This window comes from Ambystoma mexicanum, chromosome 8 (assembly GCF_040938575.1).
Source record: "Ambystoma mexicanum isolate Mex_15411 chromosome 8, UKY_AmexF1_1, whole genome shotgun sequence".
Lineage (NCBI taxonomy): Eukaryota > Metazoa > Chordata > Amphibia > Caudata > Ambystomatidae > Ambystoma > Ambystoma mexicanum.
In genome coordinates, this window is record NC_090929.1 from 720,300,372 (window position 1) to 720,317,077 (window position 16,706).

The window sequence follows — 16,706 nt, forward strand, 5'->3', positions numbered from 1 at the left end:
GTCACAGCAAAACCACCCTTTTGATGCTGCTATTACTGGCGCAGTTGTGACACAACATTGAGACGGTCCTGGAGGTGACTGAGTGAACTGGTCTGTACAGGGGTTTCTGGGGTTACATACATTTTAGTTCTGGCACTGGAGCACATTGTTTGTGGCAGCTGGTGGTGTGTCTCTGCTGGCCAGCTTAGTGGAAGTGTTCCTCCGGTGCACCTCAGACCCTGATCAGAGCTGCCATTTTTGAGATGCAGGCCCATGGATGCCCTGGGCACCAGTGGTTGCAAGACAATGAAGATATGACCTGTGCAAATGGGAAGAATAAGAAAGGCCCAATGGACATATACACAAATACCTCTCACAAAAGCACATTGGTTTAGGCAGCGGTGGGGGAGAGTGAGAGAGTAGGGTCCCCCCGGTAATTCTCCCTTGGATCATTACATGACGGGGATGCATGCAGCCTTCGCCTTGGTAAACTCTAACCTTGACGACATTGTCACCAACATCAACTTCCTGCGTACAAAGTTAGATAAGGAAAGTGGCTGGATCACAGTGGTGGAGATGCGGGTCAGAAAACTGAAGGATATGGTGGGGATGCATGTCTAAGATCTTCAAGCCTTTAAAAAGGAACTACAGTCGGTACATTCGAAATGCGATGTCTTGGAATCCTGCTCCCGCCATAACAACGTTAGGATAGTGGGTATTCCTGAGAAAGCGGTTAAAGGACCTATGGAGTCTTTTGTGGAGGGCCTGTTGAAATCTATATTCAGTGTTGCACAGTTCTCTGCACAGTTCCTGGTCGAGAGGGTGCATCGCTCATTGACTCTGCTCCCTAAACCAGGGGCGCCACCACGCACGACCATCACAAGACTGTTGAACTATTGCAACAAGATGTCATCCTGAAGCTGGCGAGGGAGAAAGGAGCGCTACTATATGAGTCTGCAAGAGTGCGCATCTACCTGGATTTCTCTCCGGGGTCCAAGCCGCAGAAGCACATATGATCATGTCAAGCGCCTTCTGCGAGAAAGGCAGGTGCAACATGCCATGATGTTCCTGGCCAAATTGCGCATATAACATGGCGGGAGGGCACATTTGTGGGAAACCCCTGAGGAGGTGGTGCCGTACATTGAACAGTCTATGCCAGTCCTGGTGGGTCGAGGTCCGGATGCGGGAGAGAAAGATTGAGAATCCTCAATGGCGCAATCACTGTCTGGTGAATAAGTACAGGCTCTGTGTTGGCCACTGGTTGTTTTTGACACTTTGTTGACATGCACTGCCAAGCTACTATGGATGCTATGCTGGACGCTGTAAGCCTCTAAGGCCAGACTCTCCAACCAGTAGACCGCGAACCACTGGTAGCTCGCCTGAGGCTTGCCAGTAGCTCCTTGCATCAGACACCAAAATAAGCATTTTCTGCTTTTGTTGGTGTCTGAAGTCCCTGTGCCTCTTTTCCTGCCCTCTCTTACTGCAAAGCAGTCAAAAGCTGTGTGCATGTGAGAGAAGGGGCTGCATCGTGGCTTGAAGGGCTCGGGCAGTGTCCCAACAAAGGGTTAACTATCAATAATAAAAGTGAATGGGAAATGTGTGTTTCGGCAATTGACACGAAGAGATGCAAATGATCGCTGATTAGAAAGGGAAGGGGTGCATAAGTCTGCATGCCATGTGAAACAAAGATGGGGATGTGATTGTTTGTCTCAATTTCTTTCTTTAGCTTTATTTCAGTTATCATTATTTTGCATGCTGGGAATTGTAATCTTTCAATCAGAACAGGGAAAATAAAGATACAGCTGTAATCGTTTTTGTTGCTCAGCATGAGTGTGTAAAGGTACATCTAGCGGTATGTGTTGCTGTTCATGATATAACTGTGAATTATTTCTTTATTTGAAGATACTGAGCTCTCTGTTTTAATTTTCCGTGATATGGAGGATCCCCCCTCTATTCGTGCCTAAATTCCGGAACAGCAGCACTGCATTTTGGTGCTTGTCCACTTACATTTATAAAACTAAACAGGAATGTAAAAGGACATGTGCTATCAATGCCAGGACTTACAAAACATGATTTGAAAGTTCTGCTTCAGCCTACGTTTTACGAAACAAGAGTAATTGGGTGAGAAAAGTGAGAAGTGGTTTGTATGTATATGTTTTGATATGTATAGGATTAATATAGCTTAAACCTAGTTATTAAGTAACAGAGCACTATGCAAAAACAGGGTGGTGAATACAGGAAGAGAACAATGAGAAGAGCCATGGGATCAGAGAACAATGCATAGGGTTAATCCCCTTTGGCTAGTTACACAAACCGGGAGATCTACCAAGATCTGTGGGGAGCCTGTATGCATATGTTCAAATTCTTTCTGGGGACTTTCAGCTTTTCAATATTGCTTTGAAATGGTGCAATTTATGAGCACTCATTTTTTGTTAAAAATGGGGCAAAACACCATACAATTTACAAGTAATTCTCTTCTGTAACGCTTGCAACATTCTAATAGATGCCTGGTCACCAACAGTATGCGGGATATGCCGGCACTGCCACTGGAAAACACATGTTGATGCCGTTGCAAACAATATGTCATAATTGTCATTTTAAACAGTTTTTGTGATGCTAGAGCCCTCAATATGTCTAAGAGTGCTGTATGTGCAAGCCAGGCATGGCCCCCATTGGCCAGGCACCAGAATGTGTGAGCTGTTTTCTGTGATACTGCCTCCTTCATAAAGGGCAGACAGGTGGCAGCTCACCAACCCATTATGAATAGGCTGCCCCAGGCTACAACCATGCTTTCTTTCCTCAAAATGTTGATATAACGATTAATATATTATCTGGTTGTATTGTTATGAGATGTGTACATTTCAAGTCATCGCTATAAACCTGAATTTTATTTTATCCCTGCGATTTACAATTTTATTTCCACATGTTTATTTTTTGAATCTTGCCAATTATTTTGACATAAAAACTTTTGAGGGTAGTCAACAACGTAGGATTGGCTTATTGTTGCTTGCCTGAATTCTGTGACTTGGCATGTGAGCAATTTGCATGAATTTGGGATCTGCTTAACTGGCAGTGGATTTTATTTTGTGACAAAGCAGAACGTGATAGGCGGAATGTTTTTCAAACCGTATAAAACAATGATTGACATACTCCTCGGGTTGTTTTTGCACATGCAGCCCCAAAAGAAACAAATAAACTACCCCTCTTGAAATCCTGGATGCAGATGAAGATGCACCATCTAAGAAAAGGCAAAAGATGTACTATTCCCATCCAGAGTGGGAAACCATTTTTTTCTTGCTGCGTAACTGCGTAAAAGTAAATGTGCCTCTTAAATCTACGGTGCCCAAGTTACAGTGGGGAAAAAGAGTAATGTTGAGAGGCATTTTGCAATAACACACACAATATATGAAAATAATGTTCCCAAAGAAAACCGTCAGCGATCCTGAACAGTAGGTAAACTAAACGATGCAATCCAAATGCTGTTACAGAGGCATCCTTCAAAGTTGCTAATTATTTGATGAAAAACAAATGTACTTTTACAGATGCCGCAATTGTGAGGGTTCAGTGCCTCCCGTGGCAGATCGTATTGTAAGAGATGTTAAAAACAGTTCTGACTTATGTCTCCCATATCAGGTGTGCAGTTAGGTGAAAACACTATGCCAAGGAGGGTATCTGCACTATCAGCCAATGTAATTGCCTTTTTCAGACATGAACTTTCTGAAATCAAAACTTTGAACCTGTCTGACAGCATCTGAGTTCCGTTGCTGTTTCAAGGTACACACGAGATTACGGAGCGCTGGTGGATAGCATGCAGTGTCAGCCTTCAAACTGAATGTCTCAATGGGTTTTCTGCATTCTGATATGCATTACAATTTTTGGGAGACAGCTACTAATACATAATAATGAAATAGAGATGTTTTAAAGTTATTAATATCATGGTAAATGCTTATGGGATTAATTGTTTTATACAACGAGAAAATAGACCGCCCAAAACAATCTTGGTATACATTCTCGTACTCCTGGACATCACCACCCCAGTAGCTCTCACCAGTGGCTCCCGCTGATTGGCCATTAACTACAAGTAGCTCTTGCTAATGTAAGCAACGGTTGGTGACCATTGCTCTAAAGTCAAGTTGTTGTTCGCATTGTGCTCCCTGATGTTTCGAAGGTGGCAAGATATGGGGTACTCTATCAAGTTTGGGCGGATGGTGCAAGTGGTGGGGGGAGGTGGGCAATGGGTTGGATTCAAAAGTTGAAATGTTTGACGGTCATTCTCATGGTAGCTGTAAGGAATACAAATACAAGTTAGTTAAAATTGTGAAGAGTTTTCTTCAACGACAGTCTCTCTTGAGGTAGGTCACCTCGGATTGAGAAGGGGTCCCTGAATGCTTTTAACCGGGTAGCCTCAAATTGAACGAACTAGAACTGTGCGGTACGTGTTATGCACTAGGTTAGAGTCGTTCTCTTAGCAATCCGAGGTGACCTACCTCAAGAGAGACTGTCGTTGAAGAAAACTCTTCACAATTTTAACTAACTTGTATTTGCACCTGCCTACCCAGAGAAAATCCAATAAAATTAATGTTTATCTTCATCTGGGGGGCAGCCAACACATGCCAAAGCCAAAGCGGTGGAGCATGTGTCTTTTAGCACAACACAAGTGCATTAAGAGACTATTCGGAAAGCGCAATTAGGCATATTGGCTTTTCTTTGTCAAACCCTCTACAATCGATAGGACTGTGTTGTTATTATTAGTGTGAAAACGAAATTGGGCAACACACAGTTGCATTACCCTAAAAATAGTCCTCCTTTTGATTTGGTTTACCTCCTTGTTTGCAGACATAAAAGATCGACGTTGCGTTGTCAGTGTAAATCCAAACCTCTTTTCCCCTCAGGAGGGAAAGAAAAGATTTCAAGGCCTAGAAAATTGCTTGTAGCTCCAGCAGGTTGTCACACATATCCACACAATACAGGCTGCATGTATTCACGCTACTGCATCGATGGCAATACCCACCGGCCAGAGTAGCGCAAATGTTCTCAGAAATTAACCCACTTTGCTGGAGGGGTTGTGGACAAGAGGGCACCTCTGGTTGGCTTGTGGTCCGGTTGGGATGTACTCAGAGGAGGTGCTGTCCTGGATCAAAGAGGTAGACGGCATCAAAAGGGAACAGGCCCCATTGCTGGTATTGTTCAGATAGGAAATTCGGGATGGGGTATTTGAATCTGAGTCACATGGTGCAAAATTTATTAGCGGGAGTTAACCTCGTCAAAAGGTGGAAGGGTGAGAAAATGCCTACGATGAAAGAGTGGGTGACAGTGGCACATGAGATATTTATGATGGAAAAACATACTCTCATACTTGGTGATGGATGCACTTAAAACTGGGGAAGGGATTAGTTTGATGGGGAGTCCTCCAATGAGCATGTGCAGATCTTACGCAAGTGATTCATTGCTTATGAAAGGAAAGAGGAAAGTGTTATGTTGTATTGGTTATAAAATGCAGGTAATCAGGTCGGAAACCCCAGTGGAGAACCTGACTTTTGATGGACGCCGAGCTGGTCAGGGCAGTAGGCTGGTCTTGATTCCTCTTTTTCAGAAAGTTTTGGGGTATGCTACCCCAGAAAGCCCTTAGATATGTGATCAAGGGACAGAGTACTGCTTTTGAGAGAAACATTACTCACATATGGTGGAAAGTCCTGCTGAGCCAACACTCCTCAAACTGCTTAGCTCCTAGTACCAGTCAGTATGCATTTGCGTAGCACTTGACATGGTTACTTGTGATTATTGAGACAGAAAGATATTCAGGTGGAAATGTTCTATATAACAGTCAGTGCACACAATATAGTATAGACTCCTGTCAAATCATGCACCTTATGATTGTTAATGTGTGGAGAACAATGCAATCTCTAACAAATCGATCACCCTTGTCAGGCTCGCGCAAAGAACGCTGAGCATTTGCTACGTGCATCCAAGATTTTCAGTGAAGAGTGTGTCTCCACCACTCATCCTACTATTAGGAGATTCACAATGAAGGCCCCAAATGCAGATTGATGTTAAGCATCTGGATCACTTATGAGTTACTTGAACAGAGATGGATAATGTTCCTGAAGAAGGACTGTTGATATTCTGAAATACATTGGACTGCTCTCTGGTATTGTCTCCACATTAAAACTGGTTTTATTTAGCATAAGCAACTGTCTTCAACGAAACCTTTTTCATAAGTAATGCTTTGATGAACTATGATTAATTAGCAGCAACTGCGGCTGCAAGGGGGCACACAGCACTAGTGGGGGGATATCCATAGTCACAGGTTTTCATTTATTACACGGATATAATGATTCAGCAGAAGCACTAGTACACACCAATTCTGAATATAGGTGGTACCCGCTCCCCCAGAGAATTATATCCATCAAGGCCATTCATATCAGGTGTATTTCGATTGTAGAGGATAATCTCCTCAGTTGATTGTCCCTGTTTTGTGTAGCAGGGTAGTGAATATAACCCTGTCATAAGGGCACACAAACCACTCTCAACCTGGGTAGGCAGCCTATTTGGGTGATGCCAGAGTCAGACCTAAACAGAGGTGGTGGTGGGAGTTGAGTGGACCCCCTCCCACATCCCCAGCTGCCTGGAATCCATGGAGTCATGCATATGCACTGGCTCCTCTTTCTCTGTCTTGGTGTCTATCAGCGTCTGTCCTGGCCAGATCTTTCTTTAATCTTTCAGACATTGCTCCAGAGTCATGGGGAGAAGAGCATCCTGGCTAACAGATGCAGGACAAAGGGACTACAGATAGTCGCATATACCAGAATCCTCATACCGCTGGAATGGCTAGTGAATCCCAGGGAGAAGTACCTTCCAGAGACCAATATCAAGGACTAAAAGTAATGCAATGAACCTGGGTGCAACAGCCAAAACCTGGCACGGACAAGAAGGAGAGAAAGGGTTGACCTGATAATAATGTTTTTTCCTCATCCATCCAGGAACCAAATGGGAGACCCAACACCTACAACAGAGTCTCTATACTTAAAACGGAGAAACAGTGAAGCAACAGCAGTGGAGCTAGAGCCAGCGGTGAGCTGCACATCCATAGGGGTGAGTAGGGAAGGCTCTCCAAAATCCATATGGACGAGGACTTACTTGCTACATGAGGGGAGCAGAGAGCACAAAACCCCTGAGACCACATCGCTGGCTGCAAGAAAATGGAGGCTGAAAAGAGGGTGGGCGTCTTCCCTGGAGTTACTCTCAGGGAAGATACCAGGCCACAAGAGGAGGAGATAGGAGGAGTTTGGGATAGATAAGGAAGAGATTAGCCCAAGGAGACACCTGACCCAAGTGTCCTATGGGAGCTTAGGGACATGTTCAGACAGGAAGGGGGGCAATGTATAATCCCAGGAGAGACAGACTTAAGGGAGACATGTCCGGTGAGGTTAGAGGAGGTGCAGAAGGACCAAGAAACCAGACAGAAATGTGGAGCAGGCGAAGCTGAATCGGGAATGCTGGCGTGTTTGGAGAGAGAAACAGTAAGGTTTTGGGATTGATAGAGTGGTACACACTGTTCTGTATGTGTAGGGGTGAGAGGGAGTGTGAGGAGGAGTAATATCAGGAGTGGGAGGGGGAGTAAGATCAGGATGGAGAAGGAGAGTAGAGATAGGAGGAGTAAGATAAAAAAGGAGGAGGAGAGAAAGGAGGAGTCAAGGAAGGACTGGGGCCGAGAGGCAGAGTAGGGAGAAGGAATGGAGGGGTGTATGGGAATAAAAAATGAAAAGCCATCAAAAGATTGGAAGAGTATGGCACAATGATCAGGGTACCCCTAGAATATACCAGTGGTGTGGGAGATAGAGAGAGAGAGAGAGAGAGAGAGAGAGAGAGAGAGAGAGAAGACTTTCAGGAGTAGGGAGCCTGAGTTAGGGAGGAGAAGCCTGCTTCAAGTTTGAGGGCAAGCGTACAGGGACTATCCGTAGATTCAGAGTCCCAATTGCCTATATTTTGTATGTTTTATCTTAATTAAAAAAACGGAAAAAAACGGAACATTTATTGATACTGTCATGAGAGTTATTGACAAAGTTATCACATTTGTCAGGAAAACTACTTGGAGAGTGGAGTGTATCTTGAGCTCTCCAACCAATTCATTCAACTTTGCTTGGGCCTGTTCACACTTATGGAGAATGTAGTTTGATAACTATACTGTGCACTTTCAGTTAGTCAGTAAGGACTCCATAAAGGTATACTAAACAAAATCTGACAACATATGTCAAAACCAACAATCCATTGGTGAATTGAAAGAAATGAATTGGCCAACAAGTGGTACACATAAATAATTTTCATTGTATTAGTGATAGGCCATGTATTCAAATCCTGTGACGAGGTGGCTCGGTGTTAAGAATCAGTCAATAGCTGAAGAAATCAGCCATCAGTCATACAATTCAAGTGTGACATGATAAAATAAACACTAAGGTGTGGAGTGCATACTTGCTGCAAGGAATCATTGCTAAATATAAAGTGCATACTTTCTGCAAGATATAACTGCAATAGAAAATGCCCTGAAAAGTAATACATTTTCGATAAAACACATATAAAACATAACATGCAAATTAAAATCAGAAATACAGTGTATGTGTTTGCTACAGGGAATATTTGCAATGAATTAACCCCCACCAATCAACGAACATCCTATTAAAAAAAAGAAAACACCTAGTGGTGAGAGGCATACATTTTTAATAAGGAGTCTACAATAACAGGTGTCCCCTGCAGTCATCTGGCAGTGTATCTGTGCATGGAAATGGCTGCTTATCATACATTGATGTCTTTTCTCAGTAGCTCCGCCCGAAGGAACAATGCAGCTCTTGTACATTTCTTCAAAGCCTAACAAATGGCCTCATCAGAAGCAGATAGAGCAAAGCCATAATGCATTGAACTGAGTCATGCGCCAACAAGAGTTAGACAGTTTTAGTTCTAATACTTTCATAAAAGGGATAGAATAATACATATTTCATTAGGGTTTCCGGAGATATGGGGTCACAAGAACATGCTGGATCCGACTACTCTTTCTCCGTCCGACTCACTGTAGGCGCAGCTCACAGTAATAGCTATGGCTCTATGTGGCTAACATGACCAATCCATGAAAGGAGTGGCAGTGAGCCAGCAATGGGAGAAAGGATTTTGCTCTTTTTGTGGTGTCCCACAGCTGCTTTTCAGACACGTTAAAGTAACTTAGACATCTCGCTCAATGTAAGTGTGGAGTGGACTGGATTTGTAGGTGTCAGATGAACCCTCTTTTTCCCATTTTGGTAGCGTTTAATTTGTTTTTAAAATGCATATCAATTGGAATGTTAGTGCCCCATCACTAGAGATGAGGTCTAGCACAGTACTACATGTCGGAGATGCCTGGGGACTACATCACAGCACAGACCCATTTTCCATAGGCTTTGCAGCAATTAGTACAGAAGGGTAATTAAGGTCCACTTCCAAATGGGTAATTTAGGTTGTTTCACCGTGATGTTCTGCGAAAAGCAAATTCTCCATAATCTTTAACAGAGCTGCATTTTCCCTGTCCCAGATCACAGGGCTATTAGAGGTAATTACAATCAATTTGCCAGAATAGATTTTCAGCAAAACTGTCTACTCAATCATCTAAGATCACCCCCGATTTGCTTCGGCTACACTCTTCCCCCAAATCCACATCTTCTGTGAGGCTACTGGAGTTTGTGCCATCAAAACTGTGACATACACTTATAGGGAGATCATTTGAAGGTGGAGAACATCTGAATCGACCTTGTCCAAGACCTGGAGGAAGCCTCATGATGGACTAAATGGTATCTCAACGGAGGCCCCGAATCTAAACTTTGCCTTATTGACCTAATGAAACTCAATAAGGTTAGGAGGTGGGTGGCATGCCCATATCGGGCGATATGCTTCATAAGCTACCTCTGTCTTCAAAATCAAAAGTAGTGGAGAGGTCCATGAAAGGGAGAGGGATGCTAGACCTTTGCCCCTGAACATACTCGCCGATTGTTAGGCGCAGGTTGAGACCTTGAACGACAGTTGGTAGGTCTTCCCTAAAACTAAACTGGGCATCTGATATGAGGTCCTTAATAGCTAGCTGCTCCATTAGTCTATTAATGGTACATTTCCTAAAGAGTTTGCCATGTTGTTATCAGGGTGATGTGCCTCTATGAACTGTGTACAAATGTTTCCCCTTTATTAAAAAAAAGGGAATAGCTGCACTTTTCCCACTTATAGGGGCATGTCTGGTATTGGTCATCAAGCTAAAGAGCATGATCGTAAGCAGGGCCAATGTAAAGAGGACAATCATGGCCCAGTTGGTTCCTGTATTCCTATGGGCAGGCTCTATAGTTCAGACAACTTCAACATCCCTCACAGTGAAATCCAAAGTGATAAGTGGTGTGGTAAGTCGGAAGAAGGAGGAAGAGAAAGAGGTGGCCTTTTTATCTGTGATTATATTCAAATAATAAAAAGACGGATCAGTCCCCACTAAAAGGGGGGTTTCCCTACCTAACAGAATCTAACTAGGGTGCTCATCATCAGTGAGGTCGTCCAAATCTGAATAGTCAGCCCTCCATCCAAAAACTACCCCACTCTGACCATACCACTAATTATCAACTAACAAAGCAGAAAGAGGTTCCAGGAAAATGACTCCCTTCTCCTGGATAGGCCTCCTCAGCCTTAATAGTCTTTCTTGAGATGATTCCTTTTGACATAGTTAATCAGTTCCATTAATTCCTCAAGGTCTCATTAATTCTCCTTTCTCTCAGGTAACTCTTACTTATTTACAGTTCCTTGTTTCCCTACTTAAGGGGTTTGAGCTGTATTCCTCTGTATGGATTTTCTTTACATCAATATCTCTCTTTCTTGTGCTTGTTTCACAGTCTCTCACTTCCCGGACACCAGTGTCCATGGTTTCTTTTACCACTTGGTTGTCTTATAAGTACTTCCCTTTCTGGGAACCCCGATGTAGGTTCTTCTGTTCCTCTTTGCTTTTGCCTTGGTCTTCCCAACCACTGGGACAAATGTGAGCAGTCTTTCTGGATTCAATATATACTCTGCTGCTTTCACACTTACTGCGACGAGTATGTTGAGCCCCTTTGGATTAGTTATACTCTTTGCTATTTTCACACTTACTGAGACAAGTATGATGAGTCTCCACGTGTTGGTTATACTCTTTGCTACTTTTACAGTTACTGAGACGAGTATGTGGGGTCTCTCGGTATTCATTATACTTGTTACTACTGTTGCTGGGACTAGTATGATTAATCTTTCCGTATGCTTGATACTCTCTACTGTTTAGCGTCTGCCTGTGGCCCCTCCCGGGTTTCCTGCCATTCCCGTTACCTCTAGCTTGTCGGGTTGGCGTCACTGGTTCTTCCTGTGTGGTCGGGATCACGTTGTCTCGATGAATGCTTCCAGCGCCTTCCTTTCCTTCTCTGCGGCTCCGCGGAGTATCCTGCAGGATGGTCTCTGCATCGTTGTCGGACAGAGGTGCACATCCTTGAGGTCATAGCACTACATGGCAATGCTTTCCACACACACGAGTCGGCTCCTGCACCTCTTTCCTCCTTCGTTATCTATGTCCTCTCAACCGAGTCCTTCCCAGAATGCCCTGACTTCTCTCTCTCAGGTTTGAACTTCCTGGGCTTCACCTGTTTGGTATACGAGCTTCTCTAATACAAGTCCTTCTTTGTTTTTTATGCATCCTAGCGGGGTTCTCCTTCTCTTTCTCTGGAGTATTCTTTATGATTCCATAGTTCCCACTCTTCACAGTATTCTTTATTTGCTATAGAGGAGTGGTCAGCATTACTCCTCCACTCTTCTTCTCAGTGGATTTTTACTATTTCAAGTGGTATCACAATAGCACACAGTGGTCTGTTTAGGTTGTGTCTTTTGAGCCAGTGATGGACTGAGGGGCCAGTGATGGTCTGAGGGGTTCATAGGAAAGTGGACATGGATTTCCTTCACAGAACGGGAGTCCTTGTCCCCGAGAGTCTCTTCCTGTGAGGTCCTGCTGCCTCCCACCTCTAGGGGGAATGTTGCATAGCCGGCTCCCCCTCCTAGCCTCACAAGGAAGAGACGAGATCCCATGAATCGTCACAGTGGGTTTTCGTTACTAACAATGTCACAACAAACCAAAGTACCCTTCTTCATCCTCAGCCCTTTGGCATCATTGACATATTCTTTCCATATCTGTGTGGCAATATCCTCCAACACTGAAGAGTGATGGAAGATTTTCAATTAATCCCAAGTGTTTGCATTGTTCTGGCCACTCAATTGTTTTACAGCCTGCTGTGCCATTACAGAAAAGACAAAATGATTTATAAATTAGATCTCATCCAACCCCAATGTGGCAGTCCACCCCTAAGTACTAGATCACATAATCAGATTATCAGCAGATCATATGATGAGAACACACTAAGGAAGTAAAACTAGGTTCTAGCACAGCAGGGTTTTCAGGATCACACAGTCGCTGCTTTATATCTATGTTGCCTAGATGTTCTATGTAAAAATCATAATAATAATGGTCACTGTACCCAGTTCCCTTGGAGGCATCCTAGTTATTTCACATATTGACTCGACTGGAACATCCCTGGTCCTCATGCTCAGCAAATCCCAGAAATAAGATTCTGGAGTTACCCCTCTGGAGCATTTAAGAAACATGAAGGGGAATTGATCTTTGTTACCCACAATGTCAGATTGAGCACATCTCGGGACCCACAAACACCCAATGCACCATTTCACTCTGGGAATAGTTATGATAATCTGCCTCATGCTCATTGGTTATACTTAAAACACATAGCTCCCATCCGGTTACAACATTTGTGTATAGTATGTACATAACGGAATCAATGCTATTTTCAAGCGCCATCCAGCTGGATGCCCTATCCCCACCCTCGTCTCATCCCAACCATTCAGCCCTCCCTCTTTTCTTTCACAGATGAATCCTGGAAAACTTGGTGGGCATACAATGCGCCAACCCTCAGACAAGCCAAGACCATCACAGTGCTGGTTTGGCACATTGTAAAAGCTCTATAACATAACTTATTCATATGAGCATAGGCAGCCTCTCTTCCCACTGGGGGATTTGGGCCCCTAGCTACACTACAATTTTCCAGAACTGTGAGGAGTGCATAGTCCCAGAAGCAGCCAATGGCTCCTTTACTCCATCCAGCTTTTCTTTAAACAAACCCCTCCTTAGAGCCTCTTCTTGCAGCACTGAAGTCAACCTTTTTACATATTCTTTGTCATTTAGCCAATCCCCTTTTTAACTATTAGAATCCAGTGAGTTATTAGTGCTTAGGGAAGTTTTAATACACTCTATAAAGAATGTGCAAACCTTCAATCTTACCATTGCCTGGTTTTTAGAGGCTGGTAATTTATTTAGTGATATTTATTTATAAATCAGCTACTAATGAATATAAATAAACTGCCCGCGTTTCAGAGTCCAGGCATTGAAAAATAAGGCTCCTGTCAAACTTGACATGCTTGGCATGCATGGCAGGCTGATCACTGTATTATTACTATACATTTTTGCAGTTGTTAGTGACTTAAAAGTATCCAGGTTTAGGGACCTGTGAGGAAAATAATTCCCTAACATAAGATCTATAGTTTAGCAGAGATGCTTGTGATCCCTCTTTAGGGCAGTCAATAACATTCCTCCTAATTCCTTTAGGACATGACCTCGGCCACAAAACAATCAATAATACTAGATGGTTTACCAATTTTAACTTGTACGACTTGTACAAACTGAATACTCTGGTTTGAGACTGCAGCATTCTTTAAGGTTTATAAGCCAAAAGGCCTGGGTGGCAATATAAACACTATAAACAGATGGGTTGAGATGGCAAGTTCGACCTTGGTCGCTACACCTTACCAGGAACAGCAGTGGTCATGGTTAGAGGTGGCAATCAACATGTTTAAAATAACAAGAGCCCCTTCTAACTATCTTTGAAACAACGTTAAAGCTGACCATTGCGTTGTGGAATGTATGCGGTCTTAAGAACCTACTAAAGGCCATCCAGAGTGACGTTTTCTTTCATGACAGGCATTTTCTTATGCTTCAGAAAACCATGGCTACTAAACACGTTGACATTGAAAGATTTGTATCTTTTTCCAAGGTTGCAAGGAGGGGACGAGAGGCAGACCTAGTGGTGGTTTGCTTATCTCAGTGGACTTCAGCTTAAAAGCACAGTGCACCGAGATAGCAACTGTCTCTGATAATGTTTCAGCAATTCGAGTGACTTCGGTACCCACGTGGAGGTCTCTTCTGCTTATTAATGTTCACTGGAACCCAGCTTCCACCACCAGTGCTGGAACATTTGAGGAAGTGGGTGTAGTTATAGCTAAATGGTTGGAGGCTGGGCTACCGCATAACATTATAGTTGGAGGGGACTTTAACTCAGACTGTTACTCGCGGATGAGTCTTGGGAACCGTTCTGCAGTGGGGGGACCAAATGGCTCGTGCTTGGTCTCACCAGATTGAAAGTGGCATACCACTTTGACCCAATGGGGCCTGAGTATCTGTCTTCCAGAGGGATCATTCGACACTGAGGCAACCTATAGTTGTCATATGGGAGGAGCTTGGCCATGGACAGATTACATATACGACTCCCAGGAGCTGGAGGGCCATTGCTCGTCCTTGAAATTGGGCGATCTAGGTACCAGCGATCATCTGACCTTGAACCTTTCTTGTAACCTTCCATCGGTCTCCACGCATCACACCTCTCCTTGGCCTTTTTGGATGTAGGGTGAGGGGGTCTGACAATACGATGGAATGTTTCTAACTGTTCCGCCTTTGTCAGGGCCCTACAAAGGGTAGTTGACAGGGAGGGGATTACTAAGCGGACAGTGTTGATAGAAAAATGTAATGAGTTGATCCTGAGGTGCTTAAGGGCTGTTCCTAGTAGGAAAAGGCTCTTACGATCCAAAACACATCTCCACGTCCAGGACTCTAGGATTACCTCAGCTAGACGAGAAAAAAGAAAACAGCTAAGGGATCTAAGGAAGGGACAACCTACTGATGAATCTTATTACAGGGCAAATAATGGAATTCAAACTAGACACACAAGCTATCTCAAATCCATCAGGCCGAGTAGGCTAATTAATGACAACTGGGGGATGCTGGAAATGCTTAAATCACGCACCAGTTTAGATTTCTTGACCATCATTAACAAAATGTTTGGCACTTGCATGCCTGAATTGGCCAATACGATTCCAGAGGAAACTTGGGTCGATTACTTCTCCGTGAAGTATTCAGCTTTGGTTACGACCCTCAACTGGGAGATGGAAACTCTGGGAAATGAGACCTTAATTTCTCATCCCTGGACAGAGGAGGTGGTAATTTGGGTCATTAACAAGGAAATGGCCTCTCGGACGCTAGGCCGGGATGTCTCTTTCCACATATCAATGCTTGTTCCAGGTTTCCCCCAACTGACATCTCATATCAGGAGAATTGTACCATATGTGCCTTTTCTTTTCACTTATATTCGGTCGGTACTTAAAATGACTTCTCAAATAGTCTTTAACGTGTTTGCATGTCCCGGGGCCCTTCCAGTTAGATAATATTTAAGGTAAGTCACAGCCCATTTATTGACCAAGGCTTTAAGCTCAAGAGTGCCATAATTGTTCTACTGGGAAAACAACATCTGGCTTACATAGAGGATAGTATGTTGTATACCATCATGATTTTGTGAAAGAACTGCACCTAACCCAGTATGTGAGTCATCTGTTTGTAGAATAAACTCCTGTCATGGTCATGAAGTCAGGGGCACAGGCATGCAGGGGTCACGTGCACAGGAGACCTGGGTGGACACCGTCCTGGTGCCTTGGGCGCCAGGCTCATTAACAAAAGAAAACAAGAACATCCATTTAACACCAAAAAGCTTTTATTATTGACAAAGCACTACAGGTGCATTAACCTTGACCATTCCATCCGTTAAGCAGGATGCATTAACCTTGAACATTCCATCCATTAAGCATCTCCAAGTGTATTCTTGGGTGTGGCTGCTAATGGATTGCCTTTGCACGTGCTCACTCTCTAGCAGCGGCAGGGTGTGGCTGGTAAGCCGGCCCTAATGGACGTGCCCACGATGTCAGCTATATAAGCTGCCCCAATCCTCAAGACAGACGCTTTGCATTATTCTGCACTTGCAAGCAGCGTAACTCTCACCGTTGCCTGACTTTAGACTTAACTTTGAAGATCCTGCTTCCTGGACATCCTGCTTCCTGCCAGCATACTTACCAACTGGGGGAAGCTGTTCTTACCTGTACATCTCTTCAACGAACCAAGTATTCATCTTTACACTTTCTGGAACACCGAAATCTTCATCTTGGCACCACAGCACGACACGCTCCATCGTCGACAGCAGCGCCTGCAAGGAAAAACAGAAGACAAGGTTAGACATCGAAGAAACAGTCAGTTTAAGGTTGTGCTTCGCCATACTTCGCGCTTTTCCTTAAACCATCACTTACCTGCTGTCGAACATTGCGGTAGCATCCATCTTCCATCCGGCCGTGTCTCGCGTCTCACAGCTGCATTGAGGCCGCATTTCCATCTAAGGGAAGAAAACAGAAGAGAGACATTATTGCAGGCATAAATAGGAGCAACATATACAGACATTAAACAGAATGAACAGCATCACAAGAGCTCAAGAAAGACTTACCAATCATAAGGAGAAGCATAGTCGCAGCTGGACTGGACTAATCCTTATCAGGGATCA